The sequence below is a fragment of the Hyla sarda genome, chromosome 1 (assembly GCF_029499605.1).
Source record: "Hyla sarda isolate aHylSar1 chromosome 1, aHylSar1.hap1, whole genome shotgun sequence".
Taxonomy (NCBI): domain Eukaryota; kingdom Metazoa; phylum Chordata; class Amphibia; order Anura; family Hylidae; genus Hyla; species Hyla sarda.
In genome coordinates, this window is record NC_079189.1 from 120,196,340 (window position 1) to 120,222,442 (window position 26,103).

A 26,103-nucleotide genomic window follows, 5' to 3' on the forward strand; every position below is an offset into this window, starting at 1 on the left:
AATGTATCTAAAACAATAATAAGATAAAAAACAATAAAAAAAAATATCACCTGCTCCAAAATAGAACCGATAATAACTAAAGATCATGGTGCCTTCAAACAGCCATGTAGATACAAAAATAAAAAAGTTATAGAGGTCAGAATGGGGCAATTTTGAGCATATCTTAGTTTGCATTTTTAACAGTAGTAAAATAAAATAAAAACTAAATAAATTGGGTATCACTGTAATTATACTGACCAATACTGTATAATAAAGCTAACATATACTTTACTGTAAAGTGTACCGTGTGAAAAAGAAAAAGCTCACAAAATTAGCAAAAGTACAATTTTTCTATGGATTTCATTCCACCATTAGTTTTTATTTGGTTAAGATAAAATAAAACATGGCATTACATAGTACAATGGATTAAAACATGCCCAAACATGGCTTTGTCAATGTAAAAATAAATATGTTATGGCTGAGTGATGGGAAAAAAATGCAAAAATAAAAGTTGGCCCAGTCATTAAGAGGTTAAACATTGAATGTATACTTTGGATCATCATGTCATATTTATGATTCAGGAGAAAAATGTGTTATGAAACTTTTTCAAAATTTAGGGATATGTTTCATCTGCATCGATCACACTTTGCTGTTCGATAAAGGGAATTATGAACATTTTTATCTCCCATTTTTGATTTTGTAGCAAGGTCGGGTTGACAACCCAATTTTTTTCTTTTTACTGGACAAATTTTTCAAATATTATAGACAGCCATCTTTAATGTTGTGTTTTAAAGCCAAAGAATACTCATATGAATACATTTAAATAACTTACCATGACCTGTAAAATAAGTATTACACAAAAAATACACAAGTAAGCTTCAAAAATATCCAGGGAAATGTCCTAATGTTTTTGTTTATTTTAAATTAGGAAAAAATCCATTATTTTAACAGATGGTCCAGAAATTTATGGATAGTTGACAATCTTATCTTATGGGTCCACACACTGGGTTCCAGGTTTTGCCATCGCTGCTTATTATAAATCAATCCTTGTTTCTATTCCTATAGTGAACTTGGATAAGTAACTGAAGGACAGGAAATTGAATATTATTAGTTGGGTCAAAGATGTTCAGAGGACTTAAATGTTTTCATAAAAAAGCAAACTCATGAAATGCCAGGGCCTGACTCTGTTTCATTCACCATTGTAAGAACTATTATATTAACCAGTTAAGGTCCAAGGTACCAAAAACACATAGGGGAAGATTTTCTTTAAAAAGAAATAAATAGAAATTTCTGCTGAAAAAAAAAAAATGTGTGACTTATGGTGATTTTTACCACTCACTCCAGGGAGCAGGGAAAAGGCAATATGGAGGATGGAGGAGGGCTCGACCTTGTATGGGAGACCTGGCAACACCTAAAGTCACAAAAATATACACCAGCTATGATTCCTCCTTTGCAACTTTTTTCCATGTTGCACAAAAAATATGCAACTTTTTTTGAATACTGCAGCTAACTTTTAATGTCTGTTAAAACATGTCTGTTTTAGTGATACATTTATGACAAAGATTTGTTGGGATGGCGGCATTTAATATATATATATTTTATTGTAATTAAAGGGGTATTTTTTTATTTGACTATGCTACAGGTGCTGTAAAGTTAGTGTAGTTCATGATATAGTGTATGTACCTGTGTGATGGTGGTCTTCTTTTTTTTATTGAATTTTTGGCCTCAATTCAGGCACTACACATCACTTCCCCAATACTATCCCTACCAAGAAGCATGGTGGCAGCATCATGCCGTGGGGGTGTTTTTCAGTGGCTGGGACAGGGAGACAGGTCAGGGTTGAGGGAAAGCAAATCGATCAAAGTACAAATATATTGTTATTGAAAACCTGACCCAGAGTGCTCTGGACCTCTGACTGGGCTGAAGGTTCACCTTCTAAAAAGACAAAGATAACAGGAGGGGCTTCAAATTAAAAACGAAAAAACTAAGCGAAAATTAGGTTGCTCACCTGCTTCTATGAATATATCAGCAATTCTTGATGATGAGCCACAACCTAATAAAGAGAAGAGAAGGCACTTTATCACTAAACCTTGACATTTTTTCCTCTTGGTTAAAATCTTACAGGTAAAGATCAGTTCAGTGCAATAAGTGACAGACAAAAGCACTCCTTTTGACACATTTCCACTCTAGTTGTGTAGTAGAGGACTGCATTGGTATTGGGATCCCGCAGGTCACACGGAAAACTTGCGGGCATGGGCGATATTAGGAATATTGTCGGAAGGAGACGGCAGTCATGTGATACACCTTTGCTAATCTCTTGTACTCCTGCACTGCAGTGTCGCTAATCTCTTGTACTCCCGCACTGCAGTGTCGCTAATCTCTGGTACCCCTGCACTGCAGTGAAGACCCCTGTGTCTATTATATGTATTTCCAAAAACTTCTAGCCAATTTCCCTTGTTTTATTTTTACCAGCATCCACTTATTAGGGTGATTTGAACACTAGATACTAGGGATGTCCCGATACAATTTTTTTAAGACCGAGGACGAGTACCGATACTTTAATTCTAGTACTCGCCAATACCAAGTACGAGTACTTTTATTTTAAAGGGAATCTGACTCCAGGGTGATGCGGTTTCTGGTGCTGCTTGTAGTGCTGATATGTGGGCTCCTTGTTGTGTGCAATAGAGGCGGCTGCTGTAGTATGAACCAAGATTTCTCTCTTCTCCATTGGGCAGAACAGGGAATTTGCATTGGCGGCGAAACCGATGTCTCCGGAGCGATTGTGCTGATGTTCACATAGTGAGCAGTGGTAGAAACCGGGTCACCTGCACTATCTACTTATAAATTCAAGTTAGTACCTAGTCAAGTGACTCTGCTGTAAGATTGCCTTTAATAGTAGGGAATATAGATAGGTGCAGACATTAGTAGCAGCCCCCCTGTAGACTGCAGCCCCCCCCCCTTGTAGCCAGCAGCCCCCCCTTGTAGATAGAAGGCCTCCCTCTTGTAGATAGCAGGCCTCCCCCTTGTTGATAGCAGGCCTCCCCTTGTAGATAGCAGGCCTCCCCCTTGTAGATAGCAGGCCCCCCTTGTAGCCAGCAGGACTCTCCCTTGTAGATAGCAGGACCCCCCTTGTAGATAGCAGGACCCCCCCCCCCCTTTGTAGATAGCAGGACCCCCCTTGTAGATAGCAGGCCTCCCCCTTGTAGATAGCAGGCCTCCCCCTTGTAGATAGCAGGGACCCCCTTGTAGATAGCAGGACCCCCTTGTAGATAGCAGGATTCCCCTTGCAGCCAGCAGGAACCCCCCTTGTAGATAGCAGGACCCCCCCCTTGTAGATAGCAGGACTCCCCCCCTTGTAGCCAGCAGGACCCCCCCTTGTAGATAGCAGGACCTGCCCTTGTACATAGCAGGCCTCCCCTTGTAGCCAGCAGGACCCCCCTTGTAGTTTCTCACTTGCACCTGTCCAGTGTCGCTGCTCTGCAGCCCCGTACTCATCACTGCCGCTGCCCCGTTCTGCCGTCCGCATCATGGCGTCTTATGGAGGAGCATGTGACATACACGTCACTCTGCTTCCTCCTTAGCATTACGCTGGGCGCAGTGGAGTGACGTGTGTGTCACATGCTCCTCCATAAGACGCCATGATGCGGACGGCAGAATGGGGCAGCAAAGCACTCCACCAGTTATCGGTGACATTAGACGAATCCCCGCTACCATGCAAATACCTGGTATCGGGACATCCCTACTAGATACTAGTCATGCTGCGTGCAGCCTCTATTAGGGTGCATTCACACCACGTTTTGTACATACGGGTGCCAGATCCAGCATGGGGAGGGGCAAACTGGGCGCTCCTGTACCCCCGCCGGATCAGCCCGTGACTCCATTTACTTTAATATCCCGACCGGAGTCAAACGGTGACTCTGGCCGGCTCTGTTTGGATTAGTATGCGGTTTCCTGACTGGACCTAAAACCGTAGTTTACTACGGTCTTAGGTCCGTCCAAACCCGCATACGGGTCAAAACTGAGCCGGCCGGAGTCCCCGATTGACTCCGGTCATTAAAGTAAATGGAGTCACAGGCTGATCCGGCCGGGGTACGGGAGCGCCCAGTTTGCCCCTCCCCAACCGGATCCAGCACCCATATGTACAAAACGTGGTGTGAATGCACCCTTTTCTGCCACTTCTGATCCTCCCATTGTCATACGTGTACTTTGCGGATGTACTACAGCCACGGTGTTTTGCTGTTCGGAGTCACCCTTAGAGAAAGAAATGGGAAGGATATGCACACATATACCTTAGTGCTCACTACTAGTGCCCTGTGCAAAGTTGGTACCCACCAGAGCCCTGTGACTTCTGTAAAATACCTGAGGGTGCAGATATGCCATTCAGAAGTGTAGAAAAGCCATCTTTTCCATGTTCCTGAATGGCATATCTGCTTATAGATGTGTCTGACAGTCAGACCCTGTAATGATTACTGACTGTCACACACAGCTTTCTCAGGCTCTGGGCATTTCCAGGCTTCTTAATAGGTATTTTTAAATAAACTGGTGCCAGAAAGTTAAGCAGATTTGTAAAGTACTTCTATTTAAAAATCCTAACCCTTCAAGTACTTATCAGCTGCTGTATGCTCCACAGGAAGTTCTTAATGAATTTCCTTTCTGTCTAATCACAGTGCTCTCTGCTGACACATCTGTCCATTGTGGGAACTGTGCTGAGCAGGAGAGGTTTGCTATGGGATTTGCTCCTACTCTGGACAGTTCCTAAAATGGACAGAAGTGTCAGCAGAGAGCACTTTTGATCAGGCAGAAAGGAAATTCAAAATGAAAAGAACTTCCTCTGGAGCATACAGCAGCTAAGAAGTACTGGAAGGGTTAAGATTTCTAAAAATAAGTAATTTACAAATCTGTTTAACTTTCTGGCACCAGTTGATTTAAAATAAAATATTTTCCTTTAATGGCACATCTGCTTAGTACAGCAACCACATGGCCAATTGGTAACCATAACATACTTATTTAGCTTTTTTATGCTCCTGAATGTTATATCTGCTTATAGCTGTATTAATTTATGCACAGGCACACTTCAGAACTAATATAATAGCCCCTATAAATTATTGGCAGCCTTGTTGGTTGCAGTACTAAGCAGATGTGTCTTTAGGAGCCTGAAAAAGCTGTGGGATAGTGGTAAGCTATCTGCATCTTTATCATTTTAAAACTAAGCAGAAAGCACAGAATGTTTGCAGAAACTGCAAACGTTTGAAACACACATTGTGTGAGCAGAATACATACACTTCTGGGAGCAGGCGCTAATGGTAAAAAATTAATTAGGAGCAGGATTAAGACGACAGTTTTCTTTCCAGTCTGACCACAGTGCTCTCTGCTGACACTTCTGTCCATTTTAGGAACTGTCCAGAGTAGGAGCAAGTCCCCATAGCAAACCTCTCCTGCTCTGGACAGTTCCTGACATGGACAGAGGTGTCAGAGAACACAGTGGTCAGACAGAAAATAACTATACAACTTCCTTTGTAGTATACAGTAACTAATAAATACTGAAAGGATTAAGATTTTTAAGTAGAAGTAATTTACAAATCTGTTTTCATTTTTGTGTTTTTGTTTTCCCCTCGCCTTCTAAGAACCATAACGCTTTTATTTTTTCAGCTAGACCCCCATATGAATGTTTGTTTTTTGTAATGACACCTTTTATTGCACCATAAAATGTACAGTGCAACCAAAAAATGATTATCTCTGGTGGGAAATTGATAAGAGACCCGCAATTTTGCTACTTTTTTTTTTATCCAATGCACTTTATGGTAAAAATGACACAGTGCAGTGTAGTTTTCTTTGTGGGTTTTAATTCCCCCAATTTTTCCCCCCCACGGTATTTATTAAGGTTTCTCTACATTTTGCACTTTTTCCTACATTTAGCTTTTTTTACACAAGTCCACTACATTTTCTGTTGAAACCTTAGTAAATATATTGGGTTTTTGTGAAAATGTCGAGGCACGCCACCTTTTCTGTGACCACGCACCTTTTTCCCGACGACGGGTTGGTCGGGTTTTTCTCATTTCTGGCGCAATGAGACAGAATTAATGCTCAATGAAACAAAACATATCGTGTTTACAATAGTAAATTCTCTTTATTCTGTGGGTCAATACGACTAAAATGATACCCATCTTTACATGGTTTTCTGTTATTGTACTGTTTATTTAAATAAAAAAAACCATCACTTTTTAAATAAAATTTGTATGTTTTAAATTGTCCTCTTCTGACCTCTATAACTTTTTCATTTTTCCATATACAGGGCTGTATAAGGGCAAATTTTTTTGTGTTGTGTTCTGTATTATTTTTCGGTACTTTTGCATATGTGACTTTTTATGTTTTATAAAAAAAAATCTGGAATGTGATGTGCCCTCAAAACAGAAATTTTTTTTATGTTTATGCCGTTCACCGTACAGGATCATTAACTTAATATTTTAATAGATCGAACATTTACGCATGTGGCGATCTCAAATGTATTGATTTATTTTTATTTTTACTTTATTTTACACTTTTTTAGTTCCACAGGGGACTGTTTTTGCAGTCAGATCAGCCACCGAAACCACCGCAGCAGTAGTACTAACCAATGAATCTTGCATTTTCTACTGGATTCTATGTGAAACTGTAAGTGACAAACCCTTTGGAGATGTAAGCCAGGTAACTTATTACAAGTCCATCTTTATAAAACCTGAGCTACCACTGGTTATTGCCAAGGAAATGTATTATTACATACCGTACTTGCATTTATATGAATAGATATCCATGTAATACATGGCTGTGTGAGGTCCTCCTATTAGATGTCTATATAGTCTACTACATGGAAAGAGATAGTTTTGGTGAGACAACCCCTTAAAAGATTATACTAAACACATTACATTGTCAATCTGTTGGTACTGAAGTATTTTGTCTTTCAATGAATGTCCATGCACTTTGTTAGTGTGGAATTCATTGCTTTGTTGTTTTGTTTCATTTATATCTACACATGTTCTCAATTAAACCATTTTTCTATACATAATAATAGAATTCCTGTTTCTTTTGTGTATATTCTAAGTAGAAAAGTAGCCTTAGATGTTAAAAATTCTGACCTAGAACGTGTCTATAAAGAAGGCAGAGTGTTAAGAAATCAAGAAACTACCACTAGGTGGCAATAGTCCCCCAGACAAAATAGAAAATGTTAAAGGGGTTATTCAGGAAAAAACTTTTTATATATATATCAACTGGCTCTAGAAAGTTAAACAGATTTGTAAATTACTTCATAATTACTTCTAATAAAAAATCTTAATCCTTTCAGTACGTATGAGCTGCTGAAGTTGAGTTGTTCTTTTCTGTCTAAGTGTCTCTGATGACACCTGTCTGAGGAACTGTCCAGAGTAGAAGCAAATCCCCATAGCAAACCTCTTCTACTCTGTGCAGTTCCCAAGACAAGCAGAGATGTCAGCAGAGAGCACTGTTGCCAGACAGAAAAGAACAACTGAACTTCAGCAGCTGATAATTATTGGAAGGATTAAGATTTTTTAATAGAAGTTATCTACAAATCTGTTTAACTTTCTGGAGCCAGTTGATATAAAAAAAAAGTTTTTTTCCTGGAATACCCCTTTAAGGTAAAAAAAAAAGTACAGTACAGTAGTCATTTCCATAACACCAATATGCGCTAGTGAAGTATATCATGAGAAGGAATAAATTCAACTGAAAAACAGTCATATGCATAAGTTTAGCCCCCCTGACAATGTCCATGATTTTCATTTATAAATAATGGGGTGTTTGGACCAGAAACGTAATTTTGAAAGACAAAGTAACATTTCAGTAGTAAAATCAGGTTTATTGGATAAACAAAAAATGTGCCCTTTGCATCAAAACAATAGTGAACAAGTACATAAATTTGGTCCCAACAGAAATATCACATCAATATTTAGTTGAGCCTCCTTTAGCAGAAATGTTGTCCCCTAGACGCTTCCTATAGCCTGTAATGAGTGTCTGAATTCTGGATGAGGGGATTTTGAACCATTTCTCCTTCCATCTCCAGTTCAGTTAGGTTTGTTGGTTGCCGAACAGGGACAGCCTGCATATATGTATATTTTATATTATATATATATATATATAGTGTTGCTCGCGAATATTCGCAATGCGAATTCTATGCGCAAATATCGCATATTCGCTAATTTGTGAATATTCGCGAATATAGCACTATATATTCGTAATTACGAATATATATATTTTTTTTTCACAGTACACATCACAGTGATCACCCCTCTCTGCTTCCAGCTTGTGTGGTCTAAAAAGGCTCTAATTCTACTGTGTGAGACTGGCGCGCGAATTTTCGCATATGGGAAAATTTGCATATGCAAATTTTCGTGTATGCTAATTTTTGCATATGCTAATTTTCGCATTTGCTAATTTGTGCATACGCGAATTTTCGCATATGCGAAAATAAAACGTGAATATTACGAATATGCGAATTTAGCGAATATATGATGAATATTCGTCCATATATTCGCGAAATATCGCGAATTCGAATATGGCCTATGCCGCTCAACACTATATATATATTGTAAGGATGCCGCCTTGGAGATAGCTCCGTGATCGTCCTGGACACTGCCACGGGACACGTTTCCTCTCAATAAATTGGCAGACAAAGGTTATTCATGCAAGTCTGGCACCTTGTCAGCTTTATTTAGACAGGTTGCAGACAAAAAAAAAACATAACGCAGGAACAAAATAAAATCCTAGACCGTCTGGTCACTGACTACACATATCAGCATGCCCTTACTACTAACTGGTGAGCTACCCTCAGACAGTTAAACATGTACCTCCGGCAACCTGCTACTCACAGTTCACACCACTTCTTGGACCACTCACAGCTCCGGCTGTGTGTTTCCTCAACAGGGCCTGTGTCTCCCCCTTACAACCAGCCTGCTGTTTCCTAGGTAGAGCCCAGACTACAATGGGGATCAAAAGTTTGGGCACCCCAGTTAAAAAATGGTATTAATGTGCATAAAGAAGCCAAGGAAAGATGGAAAAATCGCCAAAAGGCATCAAATTACAGGTTATACATTCTTATAATATGTCAACAAAAGTTAGATTTTATTTCCATCATTTACACTTTCAAAATAACAGAAAAAAAAATGGTGGCTGCAAAAGCTTGGGCACCCTGCAGAATTTATAGCATGCACTGCCCCCTTTGCAAAGCTGAGACCTGCCAGTGTCATGGATTGTTCTCAATCATCATCTGGGAAGACCAGGTGATGTCAATCTCAAAGGTTTTAAATGCCCAGACTCATCTGACCTTGCCCCAACAATCAGCACCATGGGTTCTTCTAAGCAGTTGTCTAGAAATCTGAAACTGAAAATAGTTGACGCTCACAAAGCTGGAGAAGGCTATAAGAAGAGAGCAAAACGTTTTCACATGTCAATATCCTCTGTTCGGAATGTAATTAAGAAATGGCAGTCATCAGGAACAGTGGAAGTTAAAGCATGATCTGGAAGACCAATAAAAATATCAGACAGAACTGCTCGCAGGATTGTGAGAAAAAAAATTCAAAACCCACGTTTGACTGCACAATCCCTCCAGAAAGATCTGGCAGACACTGGAGTTGTGGTACACTATTCCACTATAAAGAGATACTTGTACAAATATGGTCTTCATTGAAGAGTCATCAGAAGAAAACCTCTTCTATGTCCTCACCACAAAAATCTGCATTTGAACTTTGCAAATGAACATATAGACAAGCCTGATACATTTTGGAAACAAGTTCTGTGGACCGATGAGGTTAAAGTTGAAATTTTTGGCCGGAATGAGCGAAGGTACGTTTGGAGAAGAAGGGGAACAGAATTTAATGAAAAGAACCCCTGTCCAACTGTTAAGCATGGGGATGGATCAATCATGCTTTGGGGTTGTATTGCAGCCAGTGGCACAAGGAACATCTCACGAGTAGAAGGAAAAAGGGATTCAATAAAATGTCAGCAAATTTTGGATGCTAACTTGATGCCATCTGTGAAAAAGCTGAAGTTAAAGGGGTACTACCATGCTGACAACTTATCCCCTATCTAAAGGATAGGGGATAAGTTTCCTTGTCGGCTGGGGTCCCGCTGCTGGGAGCCCCCGTGATCTCGCACGCAGCACCACGCTCTCATCAGGCCCCGGAGCGAACATCTGCACCGGGTCTGATGATGGGGCCGGTGATCGTGATTTCACAGCTCAGCCCCCGTGTGACGTCACGCTCCGCCCCCTCAATGCAAGTCTATGGCAGGGGCGAGACAGCTGTCTCACTCCCTGCCATAGACTTACATTGAGGGGGTGGAGCGTGACGTCACATGGGGGCAGAGTCGTGACGTCATGATATTCCGGCCCCTTGATCAGCAGTCATCAGTGCGAGATCGTGGGGGTCCCCAGCGGCGGGACCCCACGCAATCAGGCAACTTATCCCCTATCCTTTAGATAGGGAATAAGTTGTCAGCACGGTAGTACCCCTTTAAAGAGAGGATGGCTTCTACAAATGGATAATGATCCGAAACACACCTCAAAATCCACGGGGGATTACATCAAGAGGCATAAACTGAAAGTTTTGCCATGGCCTTCACAATCTCCTGACCTCAACATAATTGAAAATCTATGGATAGACCTTAAAAGAGCAGTGCGTGACAGACAGCCCATAAATCTCAAAGAACTGGAAGACTTCTGTAAGGAAGAATGGGCAAAGATACCTCAAACAAGAATTGAAAGACCCTTGGCTGGCTACAAAAAGCGTTTACAAGCTGTGATACTTGCCAAAGGGGGCAGTACAAGATATTAACTCTGCGGGGTACCCAAACTTTTGCAGACACCATTTTTTTGTTTTCTGTTATTTTGAAAGTGTAAATGATGGAAATAAAATCTAACTTTTGTTGACATATTATAAGAATGTCTAATCTGTAATTTTATGCCTTTTGGAGATTTTTCCATCTTTCCTTGGCTTCTTTATGCACATTAATACAATTTTTTACCTGGGGTGCCCACACTTTTGATCCCCACTGTATACTGATTGTCTTCCTTATAAACCCCCTCCCTTCTCTGCTGCCTCATTCATTAGGCCACAGGTGGAGGTTTCTTCAGGGTGAGCCAAGGAAATACACCCTTTCCTTGCCACAGTATCACAATATATATGTGTATATATATATATATATATATATATATATATATATATACTAGCTGAGTACCCGGCGTTGCCCGGTTTTTCCTTCCTAATCCTTTTTAGGGAGGAAAATAAACAAATGAGGAAGCTTTTGACTTCATATGCAGTCCTCATATATTGTTGTCATATCCTGACCCCACATCTCGACCTCTTGTCCCGGCCTCCTATCCCGACCTCCTATCCCGTCCTCCTATCCCGTCCTGCTATCCCGTCCTCGACCTCCTATCCCGCCCTCCTATCTCGACCTCCTATCCCGACCTCCTATCCCGTCCTCCAATCTCGAGCTCCTATGCCGACCTCCTATCCTGACCTCCTATCCCGACCTCCTATGCCGTCCTCCTATCCCGTCCTCCTATGCCGTCCTCCTATCCCGTCCTCCTATCTCGACCTCCTATCTCAACCACCTATCCCGTCCTCCTATCCTGACCTTCTATCCCGACCTCCTATGCCGACCTCCTATCCCGTCCTCCTATCTCGACCTCCTATCTCAACCACCTATCCCGTCCTCCTATCTCGACCTCCTATCTCAACCACCTATCCCGTCCTCCTATCCCGACCTCCTATCCCGACCTCCTTTCCCGTCCTCATATCTCGACCTCCTATCTTGACCTCCTATCCCATCCTCCTATCTCGACCTCCTATCCTGACCTCCTATCCAGACCTCCTATCCTGTCCTTCTATCTCGACCTCCTATCCACACTTCCTATCCAGACCTCCTATCCCGTCCTCATATCCCGTCCTCCTATCTTGTCCTCCTATCCCGACCTCCTATCCTGACATCCTATCCCGACCTCCTATCTTGACCTCCTATCCCGTCCTCCTATCCCGACCTCCTATCCTGACCTCCTTTCCCGTCCTCATATCTCGACCTCCTATCCCATCCTCCTATCTCGACCTCCTATCCTGACCTGCTATCCAGACCTCCTATCCCGTCCTCCTATCCCAGGGGTCGGCAACCCGCGGCTCCGGAGCCGCATGTGGCTCTTTTAAGCCTTTGCTGCGGCTCCGCGAGTCTGTCCTGGTCCTGGTCACCCTTACCTTTAGGTTTACTCACCTGCCCTGGTGCCATCGGAGCGGAGTCTCTTCTTCTGGGGTCGCGCGGATCCTCACTGTCATGTGACAATGTAACGTCACATGACAGTGACGTCGCCGGCCTGCGCGCTCAGTCGAGGAGCGCCGCTGGGAGAGGAAGACGCCTCGCGAGGAGCTGGTGAATACCATTACTCACTTGCTTAACCCCTCACCCCGCGGCAGCGTTAATGCTGCTGCGGGGTGAGGGGTTAACGCTACTGCTGCCATGGGGTGAGGGTTTATCGCTGCCGCCGGGTGAGAGGCCTACCGCTGCCATGTGGTGAGGGGTAACTTAACCCCTCACCAGGCTCACCCCATGGCAGCGGCAGCATTAACGGTTGGTTAACCCCTCACTCCGTGGCAGCATTAACCCCCCTCTCCCCAGCCCACCCCAGGCCTGGGCCTAAAAAAAAGCCCACCCCAGGCCTGGGCCTAAAACAAAGCCCACCCAGGCCTGGGCCTAAAAAAAAGCCCGCCTGGGCCAAACTAAAAAAGCCCACCCTAGGCCTGGGCCTAACTAAAAAAGCCCACCCCAGGCCTGGGCCTAACCAAAAAAGCCCACCCCAGGGCTGGGCCTAAATAAAAAAAGCCCACCCCAGGCCTGGGCCTAAATTAAAAAAAGCCCATGTAGACATGTATTGTCCCTGACTGTAGTTACAGCTCCACACGTTGGTGCTGCTGTGCACTTTGGTACACACCGACAGGCTCAAGGACTGGCCCACCTTGTGTTCCACAAAATTGTGCAGGGCTGGTACTGCCTTCTTCGCAAAGAAATGAAAGCTTGGGACTCTCCACCTCGGCTCGGCACAAACCATCATTTCTCTGAAAGGTGCAGAGTCCACCACTTGAAAAGGGAGGGACTGCAACACCAGCAACTTGGACAGGAGCACATTCAACTTCTGCACCATTGGATGAGTGGGCGCATACTGTTGTCTCTTGGGCATGGCTTCTGGAGCGACAGAAGATGGGTATGACACACAGCTCCCTTCGGCTTAGGTGGTGGAGTCTTTGCTGGCTGAAACAGGGAGCGGCGTGTCACTGGGTGATACAGCCGGCAGGACCACCACATCCGAGCCACAGTACTCCCAGGCTGCTTTATGTTGACGCTGCATATGTTGACGCAGGGCCGTGTTGCTAACATAGGGACCGTGGCCACGCTTCACCTTCTGCTGACACATCTTGCATGTGACCATGTTAACCTCCTCCGGATGCTTGATGAAAAACTGCCACACCACCGAGTTGCTGATTTTCCCACCAACAGTCCGCACTGATTGACTGCTAGTGCCACCGACTCCAGGAACTCCTGTTTCCCTACCTCCCAGGAAGGTAGGCTGCCACAAAGCAGGTGGTCAACCATGGGCACGTTTTGCTCCAGACTTTCCACTTCTGCCACCATACTGATTGCCAACCATGCTACCACCTTGCTGGCTCAACTGCTGCCTCTCGGGCAACCTGCAACCTTTTTCTCCTGATAATGATGAAGTCCCTTCCGCACTCGGCTCCCAAGTGCGATCGGCTTCATCATCATCAAGTTGTGTCTGCACGTCACTGATGTCCTCTTCAGGTTCCTCATCAGTGTCTGCTTCAGGAGCATGAATGCTCGCAACACCACCTCCCACGCCACTCTCCTCATCACTACTTGCCCGCCTAGCGGAGGAAGCAGCGGATGTCTCCTCCACTTCTTGGCTTGGTAGTAGCTGCTGACTGTCCTTTAGTAGATCGTCCTCACTAAATAGTGGAGCTGAACCCACAGCATAAGATACTTCTGTGGGGGAGGGAACAGCATAGGACTGCTCCCGGGCCATGTCAACTGAGGGTTGTGTCTGAGGAACCCATCGACTGTTGACTGGGGTGTCAGTTGTCACTTGTGGATGACCGTGTTAACAAATCGATGACGGCAGATGTGTTGCTGGTTAAGACACGACCATTAGCTGATACCGGGAGCTCAGGCCTCTTGCTGCGACTCCTGCTGCCCTAGTCTGCTGTGACCTCTGCCTGATGAATTTAGGCCTCTGCCACTCCTCTGTGTATGTCCTGGCACTTCTCTGCCTGACATACTTAGTGTGAATATGAGGGGAGTACAATACGTTCCACTACGCCTAAAACAGTATTTGTGTACAACACCAGCCGGTGTTTACTTTTGCCTGGCCTTTCACAATATCTAGGCACTTAAGGGTATGTTCACACTACAGAGTGTGAACGGAATCTCCGCTCGCAGAATTCCGTGAGCGGAGATTCAGCCTGGCAGCCGACGGTGGCATCAGGACCGCGCTGCATTGTGCCGTCACCATTGACGGCTATGCAGTACTCGCAGAATCCGCGCAAAGAATGAACACGTTCTTTCTTTGCGCAGAACAATTTCAGTGGCGGAAATTCCGCCGCTGAAATTCTGCAGTGTGAACATGTCTCGCGGAGACCCATTCACACTAATGTTAAGTTCACACTGTGGAATACCGCTCTCGGAATTCCGTAGTGTGAACATACCCTTAGAGTTTAACAGGAACAAAATAGTACACCACTTAGATGTACGTATGTGATATGCACTTAAGAGGGGAGGACAATGCGCTGCAGTACGCTTAAAAAAGTATTTGTGTACAACACCAGCTGGTGTGTACTTTTAGCTGGCCTTTCACAGTATCTAGTCCCTTAAGACTTTAACAGAAACAAAGTAGTACACCACTTAGATGTACATATGTGGTATGCACTTTTGAGGGGAGGTGTTACGCCGAGCGCTCCGGGTCCCTGCTCCTCCCCGGAGCGCTCGCGGCGTTCCTCTCTCTGCAGCGGCCCGGTCAGACCCGCTGACTTGGAGCGCTGCACTGACACTGCCGGCGGGGATGCGATTCTCATAGCGGGATGCACCCGCTCGCAAATCGCATCCCAAGTCACTCACCTGTCCCAGCCCCCGGCTGTCATGTCCTGGTGCACGCGGCTCCGCTCCTTAGGGTTCGTGCGCGCCAGCTCTCTAAGATTTAAAGGGCCAGTGCACCAAAGATTGGTGCCTGGCCCAATCAGCCTAATTAGCTTCCACCTGCTCCCTGGCTATATTACCTCACTTCCCCTGCACTTCCTTGCCGGATCTTGTTGCCTTGTGCCAGTGAAAGCGTTTAGTGTTGTCCAAAGCCTGTGTTCCAGATCTTCTGCTATCCACATTGACTACGAACCTTGCCGCCTGCCCCGACCTTCTGCTACGTCTGACCTTGCCTCTGCCTAGTCCTTCTGTCCCACGCCTTCTCAGCAGTCAGCGAGGTTGAGCCGTTGCCGGTGGATACGACCTGGTTGCTACCGCCGCAGCAAGACCATCCCGCTTTGCGGCGGGCTCTGGTGAATACCAGTAGCATCTTAGAACCGGTCCACCGACACGGTCCACGCCAATCCCTCGCTGACACAGAGGATCCACATCCAGCTAGCCGAATCGTGACAGGATCGTGACAATGCACTCCAGTCACTGTGTACTACACCCAAAATTGCACTTTCTCTCTCAATCTCACTTCTTTCCCTGTCGGTGCTTCTAGGCAGGATTTGGGCTTGAGGTGAATCGCTGCTGTCCCTCTCTGTAATATAACGCTGTAGTGACTAGGATGTAAATCGCTGCTGGAAAAATGCTTTTCTGTGCAACACACAGCAATGTCTGTCCCTCTCTATCTCTATGCAATAAAAGGCTGAAGTGACTGGCTGCAAGATGGCTGACAATTATATAGGGCTGTGACATCACAGGGGTGGCCGGCTGCATGCTGCATGTGATTCAGGGTCATCCGGTCTACCCTTGTTCCCGCCTTCCCAGGATTCCTTGCCCCATGTCCTAACATGTGGATTCGCCATTTTAGATGCCCTGGAGCCTGGACCGCACTAAATGGAGTTTAATGAAAATTTTTTTCCTGAAATTCGTAACGAATTTGGATTCGTCAGATTCGATTCGCTCATCCCTAGCCATAACATTAAAACCACAGACAAGTGAAATAAATAACATTGATTTTCTCGTGTAAATGGTACCTGTCTACAGGTTGGATGTATTGGGCAGCAGTAAAAATGAAAAATCAGTGCTTGAGTTTTTTTTTTTATAAAATTGGCAATATATAATGAATTTGGTGTTCCTAGTATTCAATCTCAAAAAATTGGGTGAATTAGTGATAGAGTCATCGGTGTTCATGACTCATTGATATGCTTGGGGGGCAAAGGCTAGCCCATCTGCTCGGATCCCAAGGACGTACTACTAGATCACAAATTTTTTAAACAATTGGCTGATAGAATGGTGCAGCAGCACATTGCATTGCAGCTTGTTTTTTATGGGGGTTGCATAGTCGTAGACCAGTCAAAGTATCCATGCTGGCTCCTGTCAACCACCAAATGAGGCTGCTGTGTGCTTGAGAGTGTCAGAACTGAATTGTGGAGCAATGGAAGCAGGTGGCCAGTATGATGAATCGTGTTCCAACAGTCCCTTGGTGTTTTTCTTGGTTTGTTGCATTTGTTACCAACCACTTTGAAGGTGCAAGGTTTCTTGGGCTATGTCTCTATAATTTAAAAAAATTCTACATTTTGCCCATTCTTCCAGGCAAATCTACTTCTGGTGTTCTTGTATCATAAGAAATTTAAGGTTTGTACCACACATAGCATCTCCTCTGATGGTCAAAAATTCTTCTTCCATGTGTTTGGATAGTCTGTCACATGTTGTTTGGTAAAAATAAAAGATTGTTATAATAAAAAAAACACTTCTGACATGTGAAAAGACATGAAAAGTTTTTATCGCGTCAGTCTTACTCCTTAGACCTACTGCAATTGCTGGTAACAACCTATGGAAGTTTGCGGCAGTGTGACTTTCTTCCTCACTGACAATCAAATCTGACCTTTTCATTATATAAGTCTATGCAGCAAAGAGGTTGGATCTCTCAGCCAGCCTGTAGTCGAACACAATGCCATAAATTTCCCCGGATTTCTGACTTGCTAATGAGACAGGGTGCGATTAAAACTTTTGACATTAACTATTGACTTTTAAGTGACAAGTCAAAAGTTTTTTCTAAATAATAGTAACACTTTAACCCCTTAAGGACTCAGGGTTTTTCTGTTTTTGCACTTTCGTTTTTTCCTCCTTACCTTTTAAAAATCATAACCCTTTCAATTTTCCACCTAAAAATCCATATTATGGCTTATTTTTTGCGTCACCAATTCTACTTTGCAGTTACATCAGTCATTTTACCCAAAAATTCACGGCGAAACGGAAAAAAAAATAATTGTGCGTCAAAATCGAAGAAAAAACGCCATTTTGTAACTTTTGGGGTCTTCCGTTTCTACGCAGTGCATATTTCGGTAAAAATTACACCTTATCATTATTCTGTAGGTCCATACGGTTAAAATGATCCCCTACTTATATAGGTTTGATTTTGTCGTACTTCTGGAAAAAATCATAACTACATGCAGGAAAATTTATAAGTTTAAAAATGGCCTTTTCTGACCCCTATAACTTTTTATTTTTCCACGTATAGGGCGGTATGAGGGCTCATTTTTTGCGCCGTGATCTGAAGTTTTTATGGTTATGATTTTTGTTTTGATCGGACTTTTTGATCACTTTTTATTAATTTTGTAATTGTATAAAAAGTGACCAAAATACGCTTTTATGGACTTTGGAATTTTTTTCGCGTACGCCATTCACCGTGCGGTATATTTTTATAGTTCGGACATTTACGCACGCGGCAATACCACATATGTTTAGTTTAATTTTTAATTACACTGTTTTATTTTTTTTATGGGAAAAGGGGGGTGATTCAAACTTTTATTAGGGAAGGGGTTAAATGATCTTTATTAACACTTTTTTAAAACTTTTTTTTTTGCAGTGTTACAGGTCCTATAGGGACCTATAACACTGCACACATTGATCTCCTATGCTGATCACTGGCGTATATTAACACGCCTGTGATCAGCATTATCGGCGCTTGACTGCTCCTGCCTGGATCTCAGGCACGGAGCAGTCATTCGTCGATCGGCAGGTAAGGGCCCTCCCGGTGTCCTGCAAGCTGTTCGGGACGCCGCGATTTCACCGCTGCGGTCCCGAACAGCCCGACTGACTAGCCGGGATACTTTCACTTCGGCGATGTGTGGTATTAGCCGCGGGTCCCAGCCGTTGATGAGCGCTGGGACCGACGAGATGTGATGCTTCATATCGCGGGAGCCGGCGCAGGATGTAAATATACGTCCTGCGTCGTTAAATGTTAAGTAATAGCTTTTTTCTGGCCACTGTTATATAGAACCCCAATTTATTTTAATCTTAATGAGGGGCGTGGCGTTGTAAAGGTTGGCTTTTGGATAGGCCTTAAAATGTGAGCGACTGCCGCTGTATACTGCTGAGTGTCAGCACAAGAAATAAACACCAGACAAAATGTTGGTATATATCTCCTTCTCAGCATACTGGCTAAGGAGCTGTCCCAAGGAGTTCTGTTTATTATACGTAAGTACATTGTTTTTTATATTGACAAAAAGGGGAGGTTAGTTATCACGTCAAAATCATAATGTTATATTTTGATTGGTTATTTGAATATTGCGTCTGTATATATTAGCATCTTATGCATTCATTTGTTTCTTAACCATAGGTCACTTATGTTACCATTTCCCTATTCTACCAGAAAATTCCGGATTTATCAGTCCTTCTGCACAGTCTATCTTTCTTCACGTTTTGCCTATAACTTCCAACTTCTTCTTTATTTTGCGTCTTTTGGCCTCATCCCAAGGTCTTCATCTTAGTTAGAAGCAAATAGAAGCTGATTTATGGGTTACATGTAACTAATATCTTTCTGTAGCATTAGCAATGGCATATAAGTATTAATATATTGATCAATAATCAGAATCATTATAATCAATTTCAACAGCGTGAGGTCACAACCACAGCCTTCAGAAACCAGTGTTCTGAACTTAATGTTCAGAGCGGCAGGGGATTTGCACAGAGATCGTGGGGGCGGGTGGTGGCAGCGGTTGGACTCCAGCGATCAGACATCTTATCCCCTGTCCTTTTCAATAGTTTTTCTAATATGCTTCTTTAAAAAAATAAAATACATTTTTTTTTTAAAGAAAACTGCCTTTGAAAATCGCTCCACCTGGGATACTGATGAGTCCCACAGCAGCATAAGCTTGTCCATGAGTCATGGACAAGAAATGGCTGATGGACAAGGCTGCAGGAGGGACACAACACTGCTGTAATACAGAGTCTTACCAATCATGTGCCTCCAACTGTTGCAAAACTACAACTCCAAGCATGCCCGGATAGCCAAAGGATGGGAGTTTAGCAAAAGCTGTAGACACACAGCATAAGGCAACTGTTACAGCGAGCGCTCCGATCCCCACCTCTGGATTGGAGCGCCCGCTCCCTACCTCCGTTGCCCCCGGTCCCCGGCGTCTCCCGGTTGGAGACACCGACCGGGAGCGCGGGTCCTACTGTCCCAGGGACGCGGCTTGCGTAGCGGCTGGCCACCACTCACGCGCCGCACCCCCCTCCTTCTCACCTGCGCTCCCACACGCTGCGGTCCCATCCTCGGCAGTCCGGCTCGCGCGGCCCTGCTCCCCAGGGCGCGCGCGCGCCGTCTATGGTAAATTTAAAGGGCCAGCGCACCAATAATTGATGCGCTGGTTCCTGATTCCCCCACTGTGTCCCTGCCTATTTAAGAGCTCTTCCCCTTCTTGCCCTTGCCGGATCTTTGTGCCTTGTGCCATTTTGAAAGCGTTCCCTACAGTTCTGTATTGCCTTGCCCGTTGCCCCTTGCCCGACGGAGACCCCAAGCAGTGCCGAGGGTTCCTGTCTCAATGCTCCCTCCATCTCGAGCTACTCCCAGATCAGTTTCCAACTGAGCGAGCCAAGGTTGCCTTCATCCTTAGTCTGCTTACCGGGAGGGCCCTGGCCTGGGCTAAACCACTTTGGGGCCGCGCTGATACTGCCACCACCTCTGTAGAGAACTTCTGCCGGGAATTCCGTAATGTTTTTGAGGAACCCGCCCGGGTTACCTCCGCAGAGACTGCCATACTGAACTTGACCCAAGGAGGTTCCTCTGTGGGGGACTATGCTATACAGTTCCGCACACTCGCCGCAGCACTTAATTGGAACAACGAAGCCCTCTGCATTACTTTCAAGAAAGGACTTAATTGTGATATTAAGGATGTCCTTGCAGCTCGAAAGCTGCCTTCTACTCTCTGTGACCTCATCTTGCTGGCCACCAGGATTGATAAACGTTTTTCCGAAAGACAAGAGGAACTCCTCCAGGAGAAAGAAAATACTCGTCCAAGACGTTTTCCTCGTCTGGCTTCCTCGGGGCAGAATCTCTCCTCTCTCTCCTCCTGAGACTCAAGCCATGTCTGACTATGTACGAGAAAACCTTCAAAGAGGGTTTATTAGGAAGTTTTCCTCCCCTGCCGGAGCCGTTTTTTTCTTTGTCTCTAAAAAAGATGGTTCTCTCCGCCCCTGCATTGACTACAGAGGACTTAACAAGATCACCATCAAGAACCGCTATCCTCTGCCCCTGATCTCAGAACTGTTTGATCGTCGCAGAGGGGCTAAGATCTTTACCAAATTGGATCTTTGTGGGGCTTATAACCTGATCCGCATACGAGAAGGAGATGAATGGAAGACCGCCTTTAACACTAGGGATGGACACTTCGGTCTCTGTAGTGCTCCTGCGGTCTTCCAGGAATTTGTTAACGATATCTTCCGGGACTTGCTTTATACCTGTGTGGTAGTATATTTGGATGATAACCTTATATTCTCCTCTAACCTGGACCAGCACCGGGCTCATGTTTGTCAAGTCCTCACTCGTCTTAGAAGAAACCACCTGTATGCCAAGATCGAAAAATGCCTCTTTGAACATTCCTCCTTGCCATTTCTCGGGTACATCATCTCTGCTCAGGGACTGCAAATGGATCCTGCTAAGCTTTCCTCAGTTCTGGATTGGCCACACCCCACTGGACTCCGGGCCATACAAAGATTCTTAGGTTTTGCCAACTACTACAGGCAATTTATTCCACATTATTCTACCCTGGTGGCTCCCATAGTGGCATTAACCAGAAAAGGAGCTAATCCCAAGACCTGGCCTCCTGAGGCTGAAGAGGCCTTCCAGTCCCTGAAATCCGCCTTTGCTTCTGCTCCGGTTCTGTCCAGGCCTGACACCTCCAAACCTTTCCTTCTTGAGGTGGACGCATCCTCGGTGGGAGCCGGAGCTGTGCTGACCCAGAAGTCGTCCAAGGGTAAGACCGTAACCTGCGGCTTCTTTTCTAAAACTTTTTCCTCCGCTGAAAAGAACTACTCCATAGGGGACAGAGAACTGTTGGCTATTAAACTGGCCCTAGAGGAATGGAGACATCTTCTTGAGGGTGCTCCTCACCCAGTGAACATTTTCACGGACCATAAGAACTTAGCCTACCTCCAGTCTGCCCAGAGACTGAACCCCCGTCAAGCCCGTTGGTCCCTGTTTTTCGCCCGCTTCAACTTTGAGATTAATTTCCGTCCTGCTGCCAAGAACATTAGGGCTGATGCCCTTTCTCGCTCTTCTGATGTTGTGGGGGACTTACCTTCTCCCCAACACATTATCCCACCTGAACGTCTCATCTCTGTGGCTCCCACGGACTTGCGCCTACTACCTCCTGGCAAGATCTACATTCCTCCTCGTAAACAGTTACAGATTCTCAAGTGGGGCCACGCTTCCCTTTTTGCCGGTCATCCAGGGGTCAAGAAGACTCTTCACCTAATTTCTCAAAGGTGGAGAGAGAGAGATGTCACCGAATTCGTTCAATCCTGCATAGTCTGGGCTCGTGACAAGGTTCCTCGTCAGAGACCAGCGGGCCTTCTTCTGCCCCTTCCTGTGCCTGAGACCCCCTGGTCTCACATAGCTATGGACTTTATTACTGATCTTCCCTCCTCACGTGGTATGACTGTCATTTGGGTTGTGGTGGATCGGTTCTCGAAGATGTCTCACTTTATGCCCCTGCCTGGTCTTCCGTCCGCGCCTGAACTAGCCGAACAGTTTTTTCTTCACATCTTCCGCCTCCAAGGTCTTCCCAGACACATCATCTCGGACCGTGGAGTGCCGTTTGTTTCCAAATTCTGGAGGGCTCTCTGTGGTCAACTCAGAGTCAAAATGGACTTTTCCTCCTCGTACCATCCACAGTCCAATGGTCAAGTGGAGCGAATCAACCAAATCCTGGGAGACTATCTCCGTCATTTTGTGTCTTCCCGTCATGACGATTGGTCGAATCTACTCCCGTGGGCAGAGTTTTCTTATCATTTCAAGCCATCCTCCGCCTCCAACAAATCTCCGTTTTTGTGGTGTATGGTCGTCATCCCCTGCCACCTCTGCCTCTAACCACCACTTCCTCTTCTGTACCTGCTGTCGAAGATCTTCAAGACTTCTCTTCCATTTGGCAAGAGACCCACTCAGCTCTCCTCAAGGCTTCGACCCGTATGAAGATCCAGGCCGATAAGAATTCCGTCCTGGGGACATGGTGTGGCTTAAGTATGTCAGATTCAAGGTACCAAGTTACAAGCTGGGCCCTTGTTTCTTGGGTCCCTTCAAGGTCAAAAGCCGCATTAATCAGGTTTCCTACCAGCTCCATCTTCCTCCCTCCCTTTGTATCCATAACTCTTTCCATGTCTCCCTCCTTAAACTAACTGTCTTTAACCGCTTCTCTCCCAAACTTCTTTCTCCCACCCCTGTCGCTGGTACCTCTGACATCTTCACGGTCAAAGAAATTCTAGCTTCTAAGATCTCCCGGGGGAAAAGATTTTTTTTGCTTGATTGGGAGGGCTGCGGTCCTGAGGAAAGGTCGTGGGAGCCTGAGAGTAACATCTTGGACCGCAGCCTCGTTCTCAACTTTCTTGGTACCAAGAAGAGGGGGAGACCTAAGGGGGAGGGTACTGTTACAGCGAGCACTCCGATCCCCGCCTCAGGATCGGAGCGCCCGCTCCCTACCTCTGTTTCCCCCGGCACCCGGCATCTCACGGTCGGAGACACTGACCGGGAGCGCGGGTCCTACTGTCCACCGCTCACCCGCCGCGCCCCCCTCCTTCTCACTTGCGCTCCGGCGCGCTGCGGTCCCGTTCTCGGCAGTCCGGCTCGAGCGGCCCGCTCCCCAGGGCGCGCGCGTGCCGTCTATGGTAAATTTAAAGGGCCAGCGCACCAATAATTGATGCGCTGGTTCCTGATTCCCCCACTGTGTCCCTGCCTATTTAAGAGCTCTTCCCCTTCTTGCCCTTGCCGGATCTTTGTGCCTTGTGCCATTTTGAAAGCGTTCCCTACAGTTGTGTATTGCCTTGCCCGTTGCCATACCCGTTGCTATTGTCCTCTCGCCTGTGAACCTTTGCCGCCTGCCCTGACCTCTGCTACGTCCGACCACGCTTCTGCCTTCTCCTTTGTACTTCGCCTGTCTCAGCAGTCAGTGAGGTTGAGCCGCTACCGGAGGACACGACCTGGTTCTACCGCCGCAGAAAGACCATCCCGCTTTGTGGCGGGCTCTGGTGAAAACCAGTAGCAACTTAGAACCGATCCTCCGGTACGGTCCACGCCAATCCCTCACTGACACAGAGGATCCACCACCAGCCTGCCAAACCCTGACAGCAACCCTGTAACAAAAGAGTTATCCAAACACTGTACCTTTAACTATTCCAAAACTACAAGTCCTAGCATTACAGGACTTCCAAAGGATGACACACACATGAATGACATAGAAACATATAGAACAGATAGAAAATGTATGCTTAAAAAACCACTGTACTTTTAGCACTAAACCTTTGCACTAATTTAGGAAGATTCTAAGTTATACACTCACCATATTGTCTTTGGTGGTAAATTACAGGCAATCTCCAATAACCATTCCTCCTCTCTGTGCAATTCCCGTGGAATTCCACTTGCGGAATTGTAGTGAAGGTTACCATCAGTGTGAATGGGTCCTCGGCGAGACCCATTCACATTCCGGAATTCCGCCACTGAGATTGTCCCGTGCAAAGAAAGAACATGTTAGTTTTCGTGAGTGGTTCGTGAGCACTGCATAGCCATCAATGGTGACGGTGCAGTGCTGCTCGGTCCTACAGCCATTGTATTTTCGGTTGAGGGCGCCAGAAGGAATCTCCACTCTCCAAATTCGGCGAGTGGAGATTGCGCAGTGTGAACATGCCCTTGACATGTACAGCATTAAACCAGAGAGGAAAGGGTTACAGAGCAGAGTGCAGTGATTGGCTGACTGCTAGGCTCACTCCCAAGAACAGTGAGTCAGAGCAGAGTGAGGGTGAAAACTGATTCATACACAGTGCAGGCAAGAGAGGGACACACCGCTCCACAAAAGAGATTGTAAAGGACAGTGAAAAGGCTTAATATGCAATTTTTTGCTGACATATAGATGTTAGAGACATAGAAATTATATGTACATGATCAGGATTAGGTGTACTGAGTAACGTATAACAGCTTAGTTTTTTTGTGGGATCTGACTGGTATGCTTTAACCCTTTAATTGCCTATTTTGGCCTTAAGGACTGGGACAATTTTATGGGGGTAAAATGGGAAAAGGGGTGATTGCATAATAAAAAAACATTTTTTAAACACTTTTTATGTCCCCATAGGGGAGTATTTATAGCAATCATTAGATTGCTAATACTGTTCAGTTCTATGCACAGGCATAGCACTGATCAGTATTATCGTTGATCTTCTTCTCTGGTCTGCTCAATGTCAGACCAGAGAAGAAGACCCTGGGATAATGGCCCCTGCAGGGGAGGGGACCTCCGGCAGCCATGTTGGATGATCGGATCCCTGCGGCAAATAAGATTATCCATTCAAAGTGTCGTAGATGATCATGGAATCTGAGGAGTTAATGCTGGAGGTCAGCATCCTTGGCTGCATTGTTCTGGTGCTCATGTCATTTGCAGGAGATAAATGTACTTCCTGGTGTTTTAAGTACCAGTTCACCAGGACATACATTTATGTCTGATGTCCTTAAGGGGTTTGTCCTTAAGGGGTTAAAGATGTGTAAACCTTTTTTTACTCTTGACGTTATGGATGCCAGGGTATAAAAATGCTCATCAATATATTGTTATATAAAGATTACATCACCCCTAATCCATCTGTTTTTTTACCCATATCCTTATTTACTTTGGTTGTCCTCCTTTGCATTCATTCTAGTTCGGCTATTACCTTACACACAAGTGACCCAAACTGTACATAATGGGAGATATTTATAAACACTGTCTAACAAAAAAAAGCATATTTGTTGCTGCCTGACACTGTTTGATAAAGTTAAAGTGTTACTGTCATTAGTAAGAAAAAAATGCTTAAATTAGTGTAGTAATATGCCCTTAGACCTGTATGCATAATAATATGCATGTTTTAATATGTAAAATACCTTTTGATCTATGTTTTACTGTGATGAGTCATTCTGCATTCCTCTCAGAGGCTGGGGGCATTTTCCCTGGAGTATGATGAGCTCCTCTCCTCCCCCCTTCCCTCTCTTTTGTCATGAAGTCTGCACAAACATTTTTACACTTTCTGACTAAATGCATGCTCTGTATGACTCTAATACAGCTGTGTGAAACTATATGGTGCAAGGACAGAATTATTTTTTTGCGCCAAAAAAACAAAGATTTTTACATTTTCACAGCTTTGTGACCAAAGTACATGCTTTTTCTAACCTTAGAGCCATTGGAACCTATATGGTGCAAATACACAAGAAATAAGTTCATAAAATGACCAAAGAAAAAACATTTTGCATATACAGTAAATAATAGTTTAGCACCTTGTATTGCTTGTCATTGTGCATGGAAATGCTTCTCATGTGAAGAGGTGGCAAGCTGTCTGTATCTCGTCTAGATCTCACAGGTGTTCTCCTCACACAGTTGAAAGCTAGAA

At 44.9% G+C, this 26,103-nt stretch overlaps 1 long non-coding RNA gene across 1 annotated transcript; it reads right to left on the reverse strand.

Annotated features, from left to right (window-relative positions):
* Window positions 1–891: 891 nt before the first annotated feature.
* LOC130302468 (uncharacterized) lies at window positions 892–26,103 on the reverse strand. Its single transcript, XR_008852676.1, has 3 exons — window positions 25,991–26,103; window positions 1,988–2,032; window positions 892–1,061 (listed from the first exon to the last, which is right to left on the reverse strand). It is a non-coding gene; the product is annotated as an uncharacterized LOC130302468 (long non-coding RNA).